Source organism: Ascaphus truei, chromosome 1 (assembly GCF_040206685.1).
Source record: "Ascaphus truei isolate aAscTru1 chromosome 1, aAscTru1.hap1, whole genome shotgun sequence".
In the NCBI taxonomy this organism is placed as follows: Eukaryota; Metazoa; Chordata; class Amphibia; order Anura; family Ascaphidae; genus Ascaphus; species Ascaphus truei.
Window position 1 is genome coordinate 544,875,318 of NC_134483.1, and position 21,448 is coordinate 544,896,765.

Here is a 21,448-nt window from a genome sequence, read left to right on the forward strand (position 1 = left end):
CTTTCTCAGCCTTTACTCGCTGCGCCCCTCCATCTCAGCCTTTACTCGCTGCGCCGCTCCATCTCAGCCTTTACTCGCTGCGCCGCGCCTTCTCAGCCTTTACTCGCTGCGCCGCTCCTTCTCAGCCTTTACTCGCTGCGCCGCGCCTTCTCAGCCTTTACTCGCTGCGCCGCTCCTTCTCAGCTTTTACTCGCTGCGCCGCGCCTTCTCAGCCTTTACTCGCTGCGCCGCTCCTTCTCAGCCTTTACTCGCTGCGCCGCTCCTTCTCAGCCTTTACTCGCTGCGCCGCTCCTTCTCAGCCTTTACTCGCTGCGCCGCTCCTTCTCAGCCTTTACTCGCTGCGCCGCTCCTTCTCAGCCTTTACTCGCTGCGCCGCTCCTTCTCAGCCTTTACTCGCTGCGCCGCTCCTTCTCAGCCTTTACTCGCTGCGCCGCTCCTTCTCAGCCTTTACTCGCTGCGCCGCGCCTTCTCAGCCTTTACTCGCTGCGCCGCTCCTTCTCAGCCTTTACTCGCTGCGCCGCTCCTTCTCAGCCTTTACTCGCTCTGCCCCTCCTTCTCAGCCTTTACTCGCTGCGCCGCGCCTTCTCAGCCTTTACTCGCTGCGCCGCTCCTTCTCAGCCTTTACTCGCTGCGCCGCGCCTTCTCAGCCTTTACTCGCTGCGCCGCTCCTTCTCAGCCTTTACTCGCTGCGCCGCGCCTTCTCAGCCTTTACTCGCTGCGCCGCTCCTTCTCAGCCTTTACTCGCTGCGCCGCTCCTTCTCAGCCTTTACTCGCTGCGCCCCTCCTTCTCAGCCTTTACTCGCTGCACCGCTCCTTCTCAGCCTTTACTCGCTGCGCCCCTCCTTCTCAGCCTTTACTCGCTGCGCCGCTCCTTCTCAGCCTTTACTCGCTGCGCCGCTCCTTCTCAGCCTTTACTCGCCGCGCCGCTCCTTCTCAGCCTTTACTCGCCGCGCCGCTCCTTCTCAGCCTTTACTCGCCGCGCCGCTCCTTCTCAGCCTTTACTCGCTGCGCCCCTTATTCTCAGCCTTTACTCGCTGCGCCGATCCTTCTCAGCCTTTACTCGCTGCGCCGCTCCTTCTCAGCCTTTACTCGCTGCGCCGCTCCTTCTCAGCCTTTACTCGCTGCGCCGCTCCTTCTCAGCCTTTACTCGCTGCGTCGCTCCTTCTCAGCCTTTAATCGCTGCGCCGCGCCTTCTCAGCCTTTACTCGCTGCGCCGCGCCTTCTCAGCCTTTACTCGCTGCGCCGCTCCTTCTCAGCCTTTACTCGCTGCGCCGCGCCTTCTCAGCCTTTACTCGCTGCGCCGCTCCTTCTCAGCCTTTACTCGCTGCGCCGCTCCTTCTCAGCCTTTACTCGCTGCACCGCTCCTCCGGCTGTCACCAAAGCTATCAGGAAAAATCTTAGCCTTTTCTTCCACCATCAGATTATATACTAGAATCTAGTCTATATAGCTATAAAGACTGAGTCAGGATACCTTGATTGGCCTTTGATACTATGGAGAAGACGTACCTTCAGGTTTCCTGGTCCCGTGATCCATGTTTGTTAAAGTTAGTAAATTTCCCAACATCTTTATTATTTCTTTTGCGTCTGCAAGAACAAACAGTTACCACTGTGATCCGTACAGAGACAATCTTCAGAGGAAGAAACACATGGAAAAAAAACATTTCTAATAATATGCAGAATGTCATCTATATACTTATACTAATATTTTGCTTATTTCTCCTTTGAATAATATAGATGTAGCCAGGTACACTCCGGTCCCCCGGTGTTGCACCTAACCACTCCTTACCTCTGTTGCTGCAGGGGCTAGTGTGGGTGGTGACAGGTTCGCCTGAGGTTCCGGCGGCCCTCTCTGCAGGGCGCCGCCAGTTTTGGGCAAGGTTGCGCAAGCGCATGGAGCACCAAGAGTTGTGGTGGCCATTTTGAGTGTTGTGCATGCGCAGTGTACTATGCGCATGTGGTGGCCCATAGGAATAGGCTCTGTGGGGACTACAAGCCCCATAGTGCTTAGAGGCAGGAGTACCACATGTCACCAGGGAGCCAATCTTGCGGCCAGATCTCCTGCAGGAGGCGATACTATTTCACACTCTGAACCAGGAAGAGACAGTTGGTGCTGGGACAGGATATGGGTTACAGCCGTGCGAGGTGTGTGGGTTACAGCCGTCCAAGGTGTGTGGGTTACAGCCGTGCGAGGTGTGTGGGTTACAGCCGTGCGAGGTGTGTGGGTTACAGCCGTGCGAGGTGTGTGGATTACAGCCGTGCGAGGTGTGTGGGTTACAGCCGTCCAAGGTGTGTGGGTTACAGCCGTGCGAGGTGTGTGGGTTACAGCCGTGCGAGGTGTGTGGGTTACAGCCGTGCGAGGTGTGTGGGTTACAGCCGTGCGAGGTGTGTGTGTTACAGCTGTGCGAGGTGTGTGGGTTACAGCCGTGCGAGGTGTGTGGGTTACAGCCGTGCGAGGTGTGTGGGTTACAGCCGTGCGAGGTGTGTGGGTTACACCCGTGCGAGGTGTGTGGGTAGTTGTACCTCTTAGTTATTATAGAGCGGTTAAGAAAAATGTTGCAAGTAAAGATTATTGCAATTTTACCCTGTGTGTTAGTATTGTTAATGGGTCCTGCGAGGGGCTCCTCCCACTGCGCTGGGATCCCTCTCAGGAGGAGGCCCTGCACCAATACTGTTATTATTGCACCTCAGGCTCCCTGTGGCGGAGGCTCAGGCTCCTTGTGAGCCAACAGGTAAAGGCAGCACCAGTAGCCATCTTGTTTAGGGGGAAACAGGGCTACATATATCTACTATGTTGGAGCAAAATGGGGAAGAGAGTCTTGCAGCCGCCGCACCTGTAAGGTCAGTGAGGGATCCATGATCCAGCAGCGGATCAACGAGGGCTGAAGATTAGGATGATGGTGAAATATGGTCTATATCTTTATAGAGTGACATGACTACATTTAATGTCAAACATTGTTGGACAGGAACTGTTGTCTCGAAGAACTCGCAGAGGAAATGTTGAATGTGAGGTATACCCAACCACTGGTGGGACTACATGGTCCTGAATGTCACACCCTCCCGCAGTTACTGACCATATCCTTATTAATAACAAGGGACAACTTCATATTTTACATAAAAACGTTGAAACATAATTTGGTTTCTCTTATTTACCTTTCCCAGGATCAGCGACAAAATTGGGAACATAATTTACTGGACCTGTCTGAACTGCATTCTCAGGTAGAGGCATTAGGGGGGCCCCTGCTGCAGCCACAATAGAATAGAATAGTGAGCGGTGCTAAGGGTGTGGATACGGTAGTAAACGGAAGAGAGAGAACCCAGTGTAGCACTCAGGCTCACGCTCTGATGATGAGTGAATGATTTAAAACATAATTTTTATTGATAGCATCATATATTAAAATATAAATGTTGGAGCAACGTACTGGAGGTAGGTTGATCCAGAATAATAATAGCCGTATTGGCTCCGGATAAGACGGAATCGTGTGTACCAAGTATGTCTTATATGAAACACTGGTAACAGAACAACACAGAAATCCTAGTGTGGACCTGTGTAATGAGTGTGTGCTGATGGGTGTGCTCAGATAGGTACTGAGACTACATATCACATGCTAGCAGAATCTGCATAAGCCCTTAATTAAGGTGGTAGATGTGACCCGTAGTAACTGATATACACGAGGAGCAAATGTATTGTGTATATCAGTAGTTGTTGGTGCAATCAGCTGTGCTTCCTCTCTGTAAACGATGGTAAGCCTAGCTAGGTGTCAGGGTGACCTAAGGTAACCTTAAAGTGATGTGCTGCAGGAGTGTGGTGTCCTGCAGTAACCTACGTGGCTGTTGTCAGAGGTAAGTTATACAGACTGTAGGCAGTGAGTAGGTGGATCAACCTTGGTCAAGAAGACACTAATGCTATTGAATTATCACTTGTCATATATCAGAGGGCTAGCTGTAATGGCACATAAAGTAAACCTTTGTGCTGCTATGTAAAAGGCTGTACACAGCAGCGCAGCTTGAATGTTGCTGCAGGCAACTAAAAATCAGTACTTCTATCGATTGAGCACTTCCCTTCTAAACACTGCACATGGAGGCTTAATATGACCGTCGGGGCACTTTTACCCTGTATATTTTAGCATGAGCAGACTACCGCATACACTCGCGGTTAGAGAGTGCACATGCACGTGCATGCGCTGACCAGTGACTGCCTCCGCATTATATTCTCTAACCGCGAGTGTATGCGGTAGTCTGCTCATGCTAAAATATACAGGGTAAAAGTGCCCCGACGGTCATATTAAGCCTCCATGTGCAGTGTTTAGAAGGGAAGTGCTCAATCGATAGAAGTACTGATTTTTAGTTGCCTGCAGCAACATTCAAGCTGCGCTGCTGTGTACAGCCTTTTACATAGCAGCACAAAGGTTTACTTTATGTGCCATTACAGCTAGCCCTCTGATATATGACAAGTGATAATTCAATAGCATTAGTGTCTTCTTGACCAAGGTTGATCCACCTACTCACTGCCTACAGTCAGTATAACTTACCTCTGACAACAGCCACGTACGTTACTGCAGGACACCACACTCCTGCAGCACAGCACTTTAAGGTTACCTTAGGTCACCCTGACACCTAGCTAGGCTTACCATCGTTTACAGAGAGGAAGCACAGCTGATTGCACAAACAACTACTGATATACACAATACATTTGCTCCTCATGTATATCAGTTACTACGGGTCACATCTACCACCTTAATTAAGGGCTTACGCAGATTCTGCTAGCATGTGATATGTAGTCTCAGTACCTATCTGAGCACACCCATCAGCACACACTCATTACACAGGTCCACACTAGGATTTCTGTGTTGTTCTGTTACCAGTGTTTCATATAAGACATACTTGGTACACACGATTCCGTCTTATCCGGAGCCAATACGGCTATTATTATTCAGGATCAACCTACCTCCAGTACGTTGCTCCAACATTTATATTTTAATATATGATGCTATCAATAAAAATTATGTTTTAAATCATTCACTCATCATCAGAGCGTGAGCCTGAGTGCTACACTGGGTTCTCTCTCTTCTGTTTACTGAACTGCATTCTCTGCAGAAAAGTACGAAATATGTTAACGTACCTTCTATCCCACACACATATTTAGCAGTACATAGCAGTTTATATTCTATTACAAAAATGAAGGTGACTGAGGGTATTTTTTTTTTATCATCCCTACCTTCCATGTAACATGAAATTGCTGCACTGTATAATGATAACAGGTATAACACAGTATACAACCTTCCAGCTCTTTAGACACCTGATTTAGCTGCCCTCACCAGCACTGAAGGAGTTACATATTTAGTTACAGATTTGGACTAACATCAGAAGAGAACGTAGCGGTGGCGTGTGGAACTTTATGCCGATTTGGGTTCCAGGAGATTCCGGGCTACAGTAAGTCCCGGTCAGGGTAAAACTCTCCCATAGAGATCCCTGCACCTAGGAAAGTCTAGTTTTCGACCGCAGTCCCAAAGTAAGTGTGTCTTTGTGTCTGTATTTTGTGTATCATTGTGTGTAAGTGAATTTATGCCGAATAAATTACAATTTATTCAATTTTCTTGTTTTGCTCAATGAGTGATCCTGGTAAAAATATGTAAATAACCTGGTCTCCCGTGACAATATGCAAATTGTTTTGTATTTTGAGTCATCAGACCAAGCTGGTGAAATGTCATAATTTTGGTCTGCTTGTAATTGCATCAGTGCCATTTTTTCTCAGTTAGCCTTTACTCGCTGCGCCGCTCCTTCTCAGCCTTTACTCGCTGCGCCGCTCCTTCTCAGCCTTTACTCGCTGCACCGCTCCTCCGGCTGTCACCAAAGCTATCATGAAAAATCTTAGCCTTTTCTACCACCATCAGATTATATACTTGAATCTAGTCTATATAGCTATAAAGACTGAGTCAGGATACCTTGATTGGCCTTTGATACTATGGAGAAGACGTACCTTCAGGTTTCCTGGTCCCGAAATCCATGTTTGTTAAAACTAGTAAATATCTCAACATCTTCATTATTTCTTCTGCGTCTGCAAGAACAAACAGTTACCACTGTGATCCGTACAGAGACAATCTTCAGAGGAAGAAACACATGGAAAAAAACATTTCTAATAATATGCAGAATGTCATCTTTATACTTATACTAATATTTTGCTTATTTCTCCTTTGAATAATATAGATGTAGCCAGGTCCCCTCCGGTCCCCCGGTGTTGCACCTATCCACTCCTTACCTCTGTTGCTGCAGGGGCTAGTGTGGGTGGTGACAGGTTCGCCTGAGGCTCCAGCGGCCCTCTCTGCAGGGCCCCACCAGTTTTGGGCAAGGTTGCGCAAGCGCAGGGAGCGCCAAGTGTTGTGGTGGCCATTTTGAGTGTTGCGCATGTGCAGTGTACTATGCGCATGTGGTGGCCCATAGGAATAGGCTCTGTGGGGACTACAAGCCCCATAGTGCTTAGAGGCAGGAGTACCACATGACACCAGGGAGCCAATCTTGCGGCCAGATCTCCTGCAGGAGGCGATACTATTTCACACTCTGAACCAGGAAGAGACAGTCGGTGCTGGGACAGGATATGGGTTAAAGCCGTGCGAGGTATGTGGGTTACAGCCGTGCGAGGTGTGTGGGTTACAGCCGTTCGAGGTGTGTGGGTTACAGCCGTGCGAGGTGTGTGGGTTACAGCCGTGCGAGGTGTGTGGGTTACAGCCGTTCGAGGTGTGTGGGTTACAGCCGTGCGAGGTGTGTGGGTTACAGCCGTGCGAGGTGTGTGGGTTACAGCCGTGCGAGGTGTGTGGGTTACAGCCATGCGAGGTATGTGGGTTACAGCCGTGCGAGGTGTGTGGGTTACAGCCGTGCGAGGTGTGTGGGTTACAGCCATGCGAGGTATGTGGGTTACAGCCGTGCGAGGTGTGTGGGTTACACACGTGCGAGGTGTGTGGGTAGTTGTACCTCTTAGTTATTATAGAGCGGTTAAGATATATGTTGCAAGTAAAGATTATTGCAATTTTACCCTGTGTGTTAGTATTGTTAATTTGTCCTGCGAGGGGCTCCTCCCACTAAGCTGGGATCCCTCTCAGGAGGAGGCCCTGCACCAATACCGTTATTATTGCACCTCAGGCTCCCCGTGGCGGAGGCTCAGGCTCCTTGTGAGCCAAAAGGTAAAGGCAGCACCAGTAGCCATCTTGTTTAGGGGGAAACAGGGCTACATATATCTACCATGTTGGAACAAAATGGGGAAGAGAGTCTTGCAGCCGCCGCACCTGTAAGGTCAGTGAGGGATCCATGATCCAGCAGCTGATCAACGAGGGCTGAAGATTAGGATGATGGTGAAATATGGTCTATATCTTTATAGAGTGACATGACTACATTTAATGTCAAACATTGTTGGACAGGAACTGTTGTCTCGAAGAACTCGCAGAGGAAATGTTGAATGTGAGGTATACCCAACCACTGGTGGGACTACATGGTCCTGAATGTCACACCCTCCCGCAGTTACTGACCATATCCTTATTAATAACAAGGGACAACTTCATATTTTACATAAAAACGTTGAAACATAATTTGGTTTCTCTTATTTACCTTTCTCAGGATCACCGACATAATTTTCCGTACCTGTCTGAACTGCATTCTCTGCAGAAAAGTACGAAAGATGTTAACGTACCTTCTATCCCACACACATATTTAGCAGTACATAGCAGTTTATATTTTATTTAAAAAATGAAGGTGACTGAGGGTATTTTTTTTTAATCCCTACCTTCCATGTAACATGAAAATGCTGCACTGTATAATGATAACAGCTCTTTAGACACCCGATTTACCTGCCCTCACCAGCACTGAAGGAGTTACATATTTACAACTCCCCTATAGGATATAAGTCACATCAATCTAAAGCGTAGGCATTAATGAAAAAAGTACGTGTTTCAAATAAGCACTAGTTATAGAGAAAGAAAACTTGCTTACCTGTGCTGTCCTTCTCACTAGGGAGCTGAAAGAAAGTGCAATTGGAGATGTAATTGTTATTAAAGTATTTAAATATGTGTAAACATAAAGTCCCTGGATATCCCCATCCTTTCTGTATATCACATAATGTGGGGTCTTCTATGGGGCCTTTTCTACGAGATTCAATGTTATTACTGCCAAATCAAACGTTTTGGCATGACCCTACCTGCCTCACAGTCTGACGTTTGTGTTATCATTGTATTCAGAAAGAGTTATCGCGAGTCAGAAGCCGTGAGGTAGGAAAATGCCAATACCGCTCGGGATAGTAGTGTCTTTGGCTGTGTCTTTTTCTAAGTCCTGCCACTGCGATCTCCCTGCACAGCTATTACAAGCGATCTCCCTGCACAGAGGGAAGCTGCATCTCCCTGCACAGCTCTTACAGGCGATCTCCCTGCACAGAGAGAGTTGCATCTCCCTGCACAGCTTTTACAAGCGATCTCCCTGCACAGAGAGAAGCTGCATCTCCCTGCACAGCTCTTACAGGCGATCTCCCTGCACAGAGAGAGTTGCATCTCCCTGCACAGCTCTTACAGGCGATCTCCCTCCACAGAGAGAAGCTGCATCTTCCTGCACATCTCTTTCAGGCGATCTCCCTGCACAGAGAGAGTTGCATCTCCCTGCACAGCTCTTACAGGTGATCTCCCTGCACAGAGAGAAGCTGCATCTCCCTGCACAGCCTTTACAGGCGATCTCCCTGCACAGAGAGAAGCTGCATCTTCCTGCACAGCTCTTACAGGCGATCTCCCTGCACAGAGATAGCTGCATCTCCCTGCACAGAGAGAAGCTGCATCTCCCTGCACAGCCCTTACAGGCGATCTCCCTGCACAGAGAGAGCTGCATCTCCCTGCACAGCTCTTACAGGCGATCTCCCTGCACAGAGAGAAGCTGCATCTCCCTGCACAGCTCTTACAGGCGATCTCCCTGCACAGAGAGAAGCTGCATCTCCCTGCACAGCTCTTACAGGCGATCTCCCTGCACAGAGAGAAGCTGCATCTCCTGCACAGCTCTTACAGGCGATCTCCCTGCACAGAGAGAAGCTGCATCTCCCTGCACAGCTCTTACAGGCGATCTCCCTGCACAGAGAGAAGCTGCATCTCCCTGCACAGCTCTTACAGGCGATCTCCCTGCACAGAGAGAAGCTGCATCTCCCTGCACAGCTCTTACGGGCGATCTCCCTGCACAGAGAGAAACTGCATCTCCCTGCACAGCTCTTACAGGCGATCTCCCTGCACAGAGAGAAGCTGCATCTCCCTGCACAGCTCTTACAGGCGATCTCCCTGCACAGAGAGAAGCTGCATCTCCCTGCACAGCTCTTACGGGCGATCTCCCTGCACAGAGAGAAACTGCATCTCCCTGCACAGCTCTTACAGGCGAACTCCCTGCACAGAGAGAGTTGCATCTCCCTGCACAGCTCTTACAGGCGATCTCCCTCCACAGAGAGAAGCTGCATCTTCCTGCACATCTCTTTCAGGCGATCTCCCTGCACAGAGAGAGTTGCATCTCCCTGCACAGCTCTTACATGTGATCTCCCTGCACAGAGAGAAGCTGCATCTCCCTGCACAGCCTTTACAGGCGATTTCCCTGCACAGAGAGAAGCTGCATCTTCCTGCACAGCTCTTACAGGCGATCTCCCTGCACAGAGATAGCTGCATCTCCCTGCACAGAGAGAAGCTGCATCTCCCTGCACAGCTCTTACAGGCGATCTCCCTGCACAGAGAGAGCTGCATCTCCCTGCACAGCTCTTACAGGCGATCTCCCTGCACAGAGAGAAGCTGCATCTCCCTGCACAGCTCTTACAGGCGATCTCCCTGCACAGAGAGAGCTGCATCTCCCTGCACAGCTCTCACAGGCGATCTCCCTGCACAGAAAGAAGCTGCATCTCCCTGCACAGCTCTTACAGGCGATCTCCCTGCACAGAGAGAGCCACATCTCCCTGCACAGCTCTTACAAGTGTAGCGGTCATGTAAAATGGCTACAGTCATCTCTCCTGCTGACAGTAAGGCCTGGTAAGTTGTGGGCATGCCAGCAGTAATTATGGAGGTTTGCCCTCACACCCTGGTGAGGTGCCCTGTGTATGGATGGGAGTGGTCACAGGCTCTGACTCCGTGGTTAGTGATGTCAGAGGTGTGTCAGCTTCCAGTGGTTCTGGGGAGCTCTGCCAGAGTTCTGAGAGGAGTAAGAGTTATGTTATAGTAGCTGAGTAAGAAGACTGTGTCCAGGGATCTGGCACAGAGTAAAGACATCCCGGCTGGGATAGGGAATCCCTATTAAAGGAGAATTACACCTTTCAAAGGGAAGCACTGAATGATTATGAGTGGCTAGAGAAACTACTGCGAGGGGCAGATAGCCCACCTCAAGCCATAAAGATGCCCTTAATTACAAACCCTCTCGTGTACATGTGTGGAGTGATTGTACAGAGAGGAGCACCACAGAGGAGTTCCTCGCCAGGACCATCCCCAAGTGACCGAAGGGACCCTGATGAGGTGGAGGCGCTGCACTGGAACTAGGTAGGACTCAGCACACTACCTCAGCTGCCTGTCTGGATGGATCCTCCCCACACACCATCATTCGGGAGACTCAGGAGTCCTGTTGCCAACAGGTGCACCACCAGACACTATCACACTGTAATGGGGACCGGTTAGACCACAGGGGCCAATGTGAGATTGGGTGGGTCAGGCCGGTTCACAAAAACCGTTACATTTGGAGGCGAGCTGCTGAGATCAGATCTGTCAACAGGACAGGCTCTAGCTAGGCACACTGGGAAACAGGGAGAGTGTCTGCTGCCACTCTGTGCTGCGTAGGGACGGACCTAGGGGTGGTCAGGGGCTAACAGGGTATTGTCAGTAAGCAGGGACGACCTAGGGGCCTGAAAGGAGTGAGGGGTTTGGAGCCGGGCTATAGCTGACCGAGTCACTTTGAGGTAGTGCTAGTTGGTAGGACGCCAGAAGGGATAGCCTGTTAACGTGGTCAGGAATCCTGGAGAGGGTCTGCGCTAGGCTGACCAAGAGAGGTAGACGCCCCAAGTACTGCATGGCAGAGCCAGAGTACTCTAGCCCATTCCAGACACTTACCATAGGGAGCACAGACTGGGAGGAAGGAGTTACAGCAGACACTGAGAGAGTGAGCCTAGCCTGAGGTAGTGCAACATGAGTCCAGCCTAGATCAGGTACACATGTGGTGGTGCATCTGAGCAAATCTTTATTGTACTGGTGTGGTGGCTGCCCCGCAGAGCGGAGCCCCATGTACGATAATTGGTACGAGAGCGTGACAACCCAAGGAATGGAGGATCCGCGTGGTGCGGAGAGCCCAAAATGGCGATCAGAGGCTGATGGGGAAGGCACCCGTGGCGTGCGCCCCACTGAAGAGCAAACTGTCGCTGAGCTGTCTTTAACTAATCTGCTCTGGAGTGGAGCGAAGGCTGTGGCTGCCCCGTTTTTGTCCTGTCTGGGACACCGAGGTGCCAACCTTGAGGAGTGTGAGGACATTGTGATAACTGGGGGGGATCCCAGCGAGGAAAGCAAACAGACTGACATTTCGGGCTTAAAAGCTATCCAAAATGGCGGTTCCCGCTTGCTAGCGAGACCGCGTGGGCCAGTCGCAGAGAAATTGGCTGATTCAGGACTTGCAAGAAGCTGGCCGGGAATGGCGCGAACAGCAGAGCCCCGCCCTGATGGGGGGCATGGCGCGAAAGCTATGGCTGCGCCTTCATGGACAGTGACTCACTCGGCCCCTGTGCTGAGTCAACCGCTTAGTCTATGGGACCCTCCCCTGATTTCCACCAGGGGGAGTGACTTTCAACTATGGCCTGTGGGAATGCACCCACTGGGCCCAGGGACTGATATCCAGACGGCACCACTACAAGAAGTAGTTCCGGCCGCGGAGGTAACGTGCAAAAAGGAGGGATATTTTGCACGAAAGGCAGCTGCCAGGAGAAAGCGGGAACTAGCCGCGGGCAAAGAATCCCACTCTGATGAGGCAATTGGCGCGAAAACGCCGACCGCGCCCACCAGGACTGAGAAAGGCGCGGCCTTATTTAAGGGGCATGCTATTCCCCTGTGGGACCCGCCCATAATTGCAACCCCTGGGGGCGGGTTCCAGCTGTGCCAGCGGAAGGAGGAGCCGAAGCAGGAAGTGGCTGGCCCAGAAGCTTCTACCAGTCAGTTGCGAGGAACCACTGACCTGGAGAGACCCATACAGAAAGTGGTCCCTACTAAAAGAATGGCCTGCTCCTCCACTGTGGGCACTATGGTCTCCACCCAGCCCTACTCGGTACCCGGCGGGGTACTGGTAGTCAGGGTGGCCAACACCGAGACGGTGGTCGGGCTCTGCCTTCAATGCGGGCTGCCCGGAGGCATTGTTAACACAGCGGCACGTTGCCCACAATGCGGGACATTATACTTGTGGCCAATGCCGACGTTCATTCCGATCCAATCTGCTGACCCCCCGGGGGATACGGCTAGGCGCTCCGCCGAGTCCCCTGGTGCACTGTGGATCAGTCGTGCAAGTCCCGGAGAAAGGGGACTGGAGTCGATTAAATCGGCTGGGTCAGCAGCAACCGAGACGGTCGGGTCACCCCCCGACCGCACTGAAAAAAGACTATCGCCCCGATCGGTGACCCCTAAGTCGGGGAAGGGAGACTACTCGGATGAGGATCTCCGCGAGCTAGCGGAGGTGAAATCGAGGCCCAGGACAGAACCGGGGAGGACGACACCCCGTGGCGTGAGTAGCAGCCTGGAAAGCAGGGCGTCCCCCGCAGATCGGCGAGCCGAGAGACGGAGTCCCTCCGCCCCAGGATATGGTGGCGACGGGCGAGAGACGCCTACACCCCTGCGGAATGGTAAGAGAAAGCTACTTATTTACCTTGCTCCGGTAGACGGTGTAGCGGAAACAAGGCCGTGCCAGGCCCAAGACGCACGTGCGGAGAAGATACCACTTCCGGTGGAGACGACGGCGGAGCTTCCGGATGTCGTCATCGAGGAAGAGATCCCGCATGGGGGTCCAACCCAAGATGGCGGCGCTTCCGGTTCCGGAGAGGACATCATTTCCGGTGGCGACGGCGGAACAGACGGGAAGGATGCAGCGACGCTTCGGCGATCGGGTGAAGGTCCCCGATCACCTCAAGGGCCCAAGAGCTGGATGGGCGAACCGCAGACTGAGGAGGGTGAGCTATCCTCCTTGGATCAGTCCATGGACAGCCGGGAACGGGTCGTAGCCCCGTGGCGTATCCCCTCTTGCCCTTACGCCCAACCCCACGCCCTAGGTAAAACCCCTGCCCCCATCACCTGTTCCACGGGGTCCCCGCTAGCCTGGAACTTGTGGACGTACCTTTGGGGGGGGAGGAGAGACGGACTGGGGAAAGACAGCGCAGTTGCGCTACGGAGGGCATTTCTCGGGGAGGGGGAGAATTAGGTAAGGCCGCGGTAGGCCGGTGGTTGCCTCCTGCGACCAACAAAACAGAGGACAAGGCCCTGGGATCATCACGGTGGTCCGTACCACGGTCGGCACGGACATCGGGGGTATTCTCATGGGGGGATGCGGAAGAGAGTGACTCAGGGGATTCACACAGGTTCAAGGAACACCGTTGGTGGGCCCCACTCTTTGAAGGTTATGTGGCCTGGATGGATCGTACGCGATTCCTTATCCGAAGGGAGGATGTAGTCGATTTTTTGTGGGCCGAGGGAGAATTCACCCCTGAGCAAAGAGATAGGGAATTGCAGGACCGGTGGTTTAAGATTGAGCACAGGGAGATAGAGCCCATGGGTCCCGACACACTGTCAGATCCTGTGGATCCTGACGAACCCCTGTCATGGGTGCTACCTGGGAGGGCAGGTAGGGCTGACCTGACTAGGATCAGTAGAGCGGAACGGGCAATAATGGCTCGATATAAGTCTTCCCACGGGTTGGAGTACCCTTATGTCCCTGAACCCCTCATGGAGGAGATAGAAGAGAACAGAGAAAGGTGGCTTAGGGAAACCATCGAGATGTACCTGGTCAGTAAGGGGAGTGAAGTTACCGGAAGGAGGGTGGAGGACAGAATAGATCACCTGATGCGAGTGTGGAGTATAGGGAGGAATATACACAAACACAGGGTGACCTATAGGCCCGAAAGTGGACTGCCTAGGCACTATCATGTCACGGTCCAGGACATGGGTGGTAGAGAGGTTAGAAAACCTGACCCGAGTCACTACTATTAGGGGGTACTGAGGCATTACGCGGGCTCGTGGCTGCTGGTGGGGGCGGGCTTGGCGAGATGTCACTCTGGTCATTTTTCTGTTATATAGTACAATCTGTGTGATGTTAACAATTATGTGTTATGTTTTACAGTGCTTCCTGGAAGAAGGTATGCAAATTTAGGTCCCAGCGAGGACGATGGGATTCACCAGGGGGAGAATGTAGCGGGCATGTAAAATGGCTACAGTCATCTCTCCTGCTGACAGTAAGGCCTGGTAAGTTGTGGGCATGCCAGCAGTAATTATGGAGGTTTGCCCTCACACCCTGGTGAGGTGCCCTGTGTATGGATGGGAGTGGTCACAGGCTCTGACTCCATGGTTAGTGATGTCAGAGGTGTGTCAGCTTCCAGAGTGTACATAAGGCACAGCACTGTGTCTAAAAGTTAGTTCTGCCAGAGTTCTGAGAGGAGTAAGATCTGGCACAGAGTAAAGACATCCCGGCTGGGATAGGGAATCCCTATTAAAGGAGAATTACACCTTTCAAAGGGAAGCACTGAATGATTATGAGTGGCTAGAGAAACTACTGCGAGGGGCAGATAGCCCACCTCAAGCAATAAAGATGCTCTTAATTACAAACCCTCTCGTGTACATGTGTGGAGTGATTGTACAGAGAGGAGCACCACAGAGGAGTTCCTCGCCCGGACCATCCCCAAGTGACCGAAGGGACCCTGATGAGGTGGAGGCGCTGCACTGGAACTAGGTAGGTGTGAGGAATCAGGGATCGCGGCGCCCGCGCCCTGGTTCCTCTGCTGATAGATTCCCTCCCGCTGCCGTGGCGCGCACCCCTCGCCAGCGCTACTCACCTCCGTCGGTTCTGGGGGCTCCCCGTCGTCCTCGGCGTCCCCGGTTTCCTGCAGTACCTCACGCGGCCGCCATGTTGCTCGGGCGCGCGCCTGAACAGCTCGCGCCGGGCAAAGTTAATTTATTCACTGCTCTGGCAGTGAAGACCCGCCTCCAACACAGTAATATGATCTCCTGTCAAGACAAGAGTCCTCACCTGTCTGCCAATCAAGGGAACCTATCCAGGATGGCTCCACGCAGTCCTCCAGGTCTGCCTTCACTTCTGATTGGTCAGCCACACTTTATAATGCCAGTCCTTCCTATCATTCATTGCTCGACATAGTTTTCACTTGGATTACTACTCTGGCGTTTTCTCTCTCATTCACTCAGGTTACGACTTGGCTTGGCGGACGTCTCTCTCTGGCTCTAGACCCCTGCTTGGACAAACGACCTTCCCGTATTCTCCAATCCCAGACCTTGGTTAACGGCAACGATAACGGCATTTCTACACCGGTACCGGCAAGTATTGCTAGCGAAATACACCTGGCCTGGCAACGCCAATATCACCACACTCCGGACACGCTCCCTTTGCTGCGGGTGCGTGCTTCTATACGTTCCTCACCTCAGTGAAAGGAACGGGTCTGGTCTGCGGGCAGCACCGGCGTAACATTATGTCGAGCCCACAAGACGCAGACCAGACTGTGGACTCTATGATGACGGCCATGTACCAACAAATACAGGCCTTAACGGATCAAGTGGCTCTCCTCTCCCAACAGGTATCGGACCGCCCTTTACAGGCTCCGCCTGCGGCTGCACCCCCGGCGCAGTCTGACTTATCTTCCACTTCATTTTCAGTTCCGAAGATTCCGGCTCCAAGGCCCTACGCAGGGGATCCACACACCTGTCGTGGTTTTCTCAACCAGTGCGAGATCCAGTTCGAGATGGCTCCCCAGCTGTATGCTACTGGCCGGAAAAAGGTAGCCTACGTATATAGTCTGCTCACAGGTAATGCACTGGCATGGGCCTCTCCGATCTGGGAACTACGCCCTGATATTACCCGCGATTACGCGGCCTTCAGACGGGACTTTCGACAGGTTTTTGATATCCCCGCACGTCAAGAGACTGCTTCTGATACCCTGCTAGAGCTTCCACAGGGACGTCGGCCTGTGGGTCAATACGCCTTGGAATTCAGAACCGTAGCAGCTGAGACTCATTGGGGTCAGGAGGCTTTAGTCGCCGCCTTCTGGAGAGGTCTATCGGAGTCTCTGAAGGATGAACTTGCTTCCCACACCAGGCCAGAGTTACTGGAGGATCTCATCAACCTGGCTACTCGTATGGATCAGCGCCTTCAGGTACGCCGCGCTCAGCGTCAGCTTCCCCGGGCTACGCCTTCCCGTGCTTCCTTTTCCAGGTTCTCTACTAACCAGAGACCCGTCATATCCCCGTTACCGGCGCTGGAGGCTCCAGAGCCGATGCAACTTGGAGTTCAGCAACCTCGGGTACCGTCACGACAACTTCGCTCTACTGGGGAATCGTGCCATCATTGCGGAGCTTCTGAGCAGCGTACCCGTAATCATCCTCCATCTCCGGGAAACGACTAAGCCCAGTGAGTACGAAGGGGCGCTCTCTGGGTACTGAATCTCCTTGTCCCCCTCCCAGAAGGGAACTTCCCAGAAGATTGACTATTCCCGTCTCTCTTTCAGGACCGACTTTCCGCACCTCCACTGCTGCATTTATCGATTCCGGCGCAGGAGGGAATTTCATAGATCAAACCTTTTCTGAGCAAAATCAAATTCCGCTTTCCAGGAAGGACTCTCCCGTTGCCTTGGTCGGGATTGATAATCGACCTCTCACCCCGGCTTATATCTCCTTAGAGACCGGACCTATCACCCTTTCTACTCCTTCTCACAAAGAGACTCTGGGTTTTGATGTTATTCATGCCCCAGGAACACCTATCACGCTTGGCTTGCCCTGGTTACAGAAGCATAATCCACTCATCGATTGGGTGTCTCCTAACCCTATTAACTGGAGGTCAAGGTCAGAAAAACCTTTGTCCTCTATCAAGCAACCATCCTTTCTATTAGCCAATACATCAAATTCTCTGAGGGAGTTGCCTTCTCCATACGCCGAATTCTTGGACGTTTTCAGCAAGGCTCAGTCTGAACTTCTACCTCCTCATCGTTCCTACGATTGTCCGATTGATCTGGTACCTGGTTATACCTTGCCGAAAGCCAAATCTTATCCTCTCTCGTTGCCCGAGACCAAAGCTATGGACGAATATATTCGTGAGAATCTTAAGCGGGGCTTCATACGTCATTCCAATTCTCCTGCGGGGGCTGGATTCTTCTTTGTCAAAAAGAAAGATGGTACTCTCAGACCATGTATTGATTACCGGGGTCTGAACCATATCACGGTGAAGAATCGTTATCCACTCCCACTCATCTCCGAACTCTTTGATAGACTTCAGGGGGCCAATCTCTTTACTAAACTGGATCTCCGTGGGGCATACAACCTCATCCGCATCCGGGAGGGCGATGAATGGAAGACTGCCTTCAACACCCGTAGCGGACACTACGAATATCTAGTGATGCCCTTCGGGTTATGCAACGCACCGGCAGTTTTTCAGGACTTCATCAATGACATCTTTCGTGACGTTCTAAATATATTTGTCATTGTATACCTGGATGACATCCTTATTTTTTCTCAAAACTTACAGGATCATATCATCCATACGAAGTTTGTGCTTTCACGCCTCCGCGAGAACCGGTTGTTTGCTAAAATGGAGAAGTGCATTTTTCATCAGTCTACCACTTCTTTTCTCGGATACATCATCTCCAACAAAGGTTTGGCCATGGACCCAGAAAAGCTAAAGGCCGTCGTGGATTGGCCACAACCCAATTCCCTCAAAGCTGTTCAACGGTTTTTGGGTTTTTCTAATTATTACCGGAAGTTTATCCGCAACTTTTCCACCATTGTCGCTCCTATCACGGCACTGACCAAAAAAGGTGCAGACCCTTCATCTTGGTCTCCAGAAGCTGTCACGGCATTCGAGACACTGAAACAAACTTTTGTCTCTGCTCCCATCCTTCGACACCCTAACACGAATTTCCCCTTCACCTTAGAGGTTGACGCTTCGGACTGTGGGGCTGGGGCGGTTCTGTCGCAGAAATTTTCTTCCCAGGATAAACTTCATCCTTGCGGGTTTTTCTCCAAAAGATTTTCATCGGCAGAGAGGAATTATGACGTGGGCAATAGGGAACTTTTGGCCGTCAAAATGGCTCTTCAAGAATGGAGACATCTTTTGGAAGGGTCAAAAGAGCCTTTCACCATCCTTACGGACCATAAGAACTTATTGTACATTGAGAATGCCCGTCGCTTAGGTCCTCGCCAAGCTCGCTGGTCGTTATTTTTCTCTAGATTCAATTTTGTTCTCTCATACATTCCCGGCACTAAGAACGTCAAGGCGGATGCTCTCTCCCGGCAATACTCTTCTGAAGAGAGATCAGAGAAAACCACTGAGTCCATCCTCCCTAAACAAAGAATCTTAGCAGCTGTGGCATTCAAGAATCTGGAGAGGATCATCAAGTCTCAAGAGAACCTCCCGTCCGGTCTTGTGGTCCCTAAAGACTCTTTGTATGTGGAACCCAAATTTATCCCTGAAATACTGGACTGGGGACACGCCGTCCGTTCGGCAGGGCATCCTGGATTCAAGAAAACCTTGGATCTCATCCGTCGTACCTTTTGGTGGCCCAATATGGCTAAAACCATTCTGGAATTTACACGGTCCTGTCCGGTATGTGCGCGTAACAAGATTCCTCGTCAGAAACCTCAGGGTCTTCTCTTACCTTTACCTATTCCGGAGCGTCCCTGGTCCCACATTTCGATGGATTTTATTGTGGAGTTACCTAGGTCGAATGGCATGAATACCATTCTTGTGGTAGTAGATCGGTTTTCCAAGATGGCACACTTTATCCCTCTCAAAGGATTACCCTCCTCACCCGCCCTTGCGGATATTTTTGCCAAAGAGATTTTCCGGATCCATGGGATTCCCACATCCATCGTGTCCGATCGGGGTTCCCAGTTCGTCTCCAAGTTCTGGAGAAATTTCACCAAGAGACTAGGTATCTCGTCTTCCTTTTCTTCTGGATATCACCCTCAATCCAACGGACAGACCGAGAGGGTTAATCAATCCCTCGAGAAATACTTAAGGTGCTTCGTCTCTAATTCTCAGGATGACTGGGCAGAATTACTTATCTGGGCTGAGTACGCATTCAATTCTTCCAGGAATGAGTCCACCCACGAGACTCCCTTCTTTATCAACTACGGATTCCATCCGGCTCGCCTACCTATTACTAAAAGATCCTCTGGGGTACCAGCCGTGGACGAACATATTGCTCTTCTACAAGACTCTTGGTCCAGAATACAATCTGCATTACAAAAAGCATCCTTGACATCTAAAAATCAGGCTGATCGTCACCGTCGTCCAGCACCCGAATACAAACCCGGGGACAAGGTTTGGCTATCATCCAAGAACATCCGTCTCAAAACGCCTTCCCTCAAATTGGCTCCTAGGTTCCTGGGTCCCTTTTCTATTTTGGAGCAGGTTAATCCGGTTTCTTTTCGACTCCAACTTCCTCAAAGCATGAGAATTCCGAATGTCTTTCACACCTCACTTCTCAAACCTTTTATCTCCAGTAGCCTCTTTCCGGATCACACTTCGAAACCAGATCCTGTGATGGTACAGGGTAACGAAGAGTATGAAATACAGGCTCTACTGGATTCCCGTCTTTCTAAAGGTAAAGTCCACTTCTTGGTCCACTGGAGAGGTTTTGGACCCGAAGAGAGGTCATGGGTACCCCTGAAAGATATTCATGCTCCAGGACTCCTCAAACGCTTTCGTAAGAAGTTTCCATCAAAACCATGGAAGGATCGTCCTGAGGCCGATCCTGAAGGGGGGGGTACTGTGAGGAATCAGGGATCGCGGCGCCCGCGACCTGGTTCCTCTGCTGATAGATTCCCTCCCGCAGAATAGATCACCTGATGCGAGTGTGGAGTATAGGGAGGAATATACACAAACACAGGGTGACCTATAGGCCCGAAAGTGGACTGCCTAGGCACTATCATGTCACGGTCCAGGACATGGGTGGTAGAGAGGTTAGAAAACCTGACCCGAGTCACTACTATTAGGGGGTACTGAGGCATTACGCGGGCTCGTGGCTGCTGGTGGGGGCGGGCTTGGCGAGATGTCACTCTGGTCATTTTTCTGTTATATAGTACAATATGTGTGGTGATGGGGAGTAGGAGGTGGGGGTAGTTGTCCCGGGGAGGGTGTTTAGGTCTCCCATGTGGGTATCGGGGGGGGGGGAGGGACAGGGCCTCTTAATACTATAGAGGTTACTAACCGTTAAGGTTATTAAGGGCTTAGTTAGTTTTTAAAAACATTTTATTTTAATGTTGCAGTCCACAGAAAACGTAGAGGACACGGAGGAAGACAAAGATGGCCTTCATCCTGGTAGGGGTAGGTACAACTTTAATTTACTTTATGCTGGCTTGATAATATTTTATTTTTAACGGACAAATGTACTATTATCAAGATCTGGATAGTAGGGATGTTGCCCACTGCTGTGCTGTATGTTTGGGGGGGTGGGAGTGGCTGTTGGGGGCAGAGGAGGTGGGTTTTAGGGGGCCTATTCATTGCCATTTGGGTTATCTTTGCTCCCATTGAGGGCATAGGTAACCACACTAGCAATCAATGCGTGTCTTGGCTAGTATTGCTGCTTGTATTGTATTTTAATGTTTATTGGGGGTAGAGGGGGTGGGTGAAGGTTAGTTTTGCCTGTGGTGGGTGTTTATGCCTACTGGGTGGATAGCAGGAGTGGTTAACCCCTGCATTATCTTAGCGGTATTAACCGCTAAGTTAATGAAGACGTTAACTTCTCCTGCAATCCACCCGGTAGGCATAAACACCCACCACAGGCAACTCTAACCTTCACCCACCCCCTCTACCCACAATAAATCGGGCACTAGTGTGACAGTCATGGGGTAACCAGGCCATAATTAAAGGTCTTATGCCCGGCTGGTTACCTCTTAGCCGTATTGGGGGGATTAGAGTGTCAGCTCTTGAACCTCGTCATGGCACATGCATTGTATTGTAATAAAGAATGTATGTGTGTTTTACCTTTCCAGGAGTGCTACCCAGTGGAGATTCTCAGGCTGTGAGTTTCAGGGGGGTTTTGCGGTGAAAGTGTTGTCTGATTTTGTCTAGGTTGAAAGGGTCCAGAGCTGCTGGCCACCCCAAAAATGTGTCAGGGAATCAGGTCAGATTCCCGGAGACATGAAGACACAGACCTCCGGGCAGAATACTACCTGGAAATCAGTTTCGCGACTCACCGCCAAGTTTCCCTGCTTCAGCACAGAGCAGA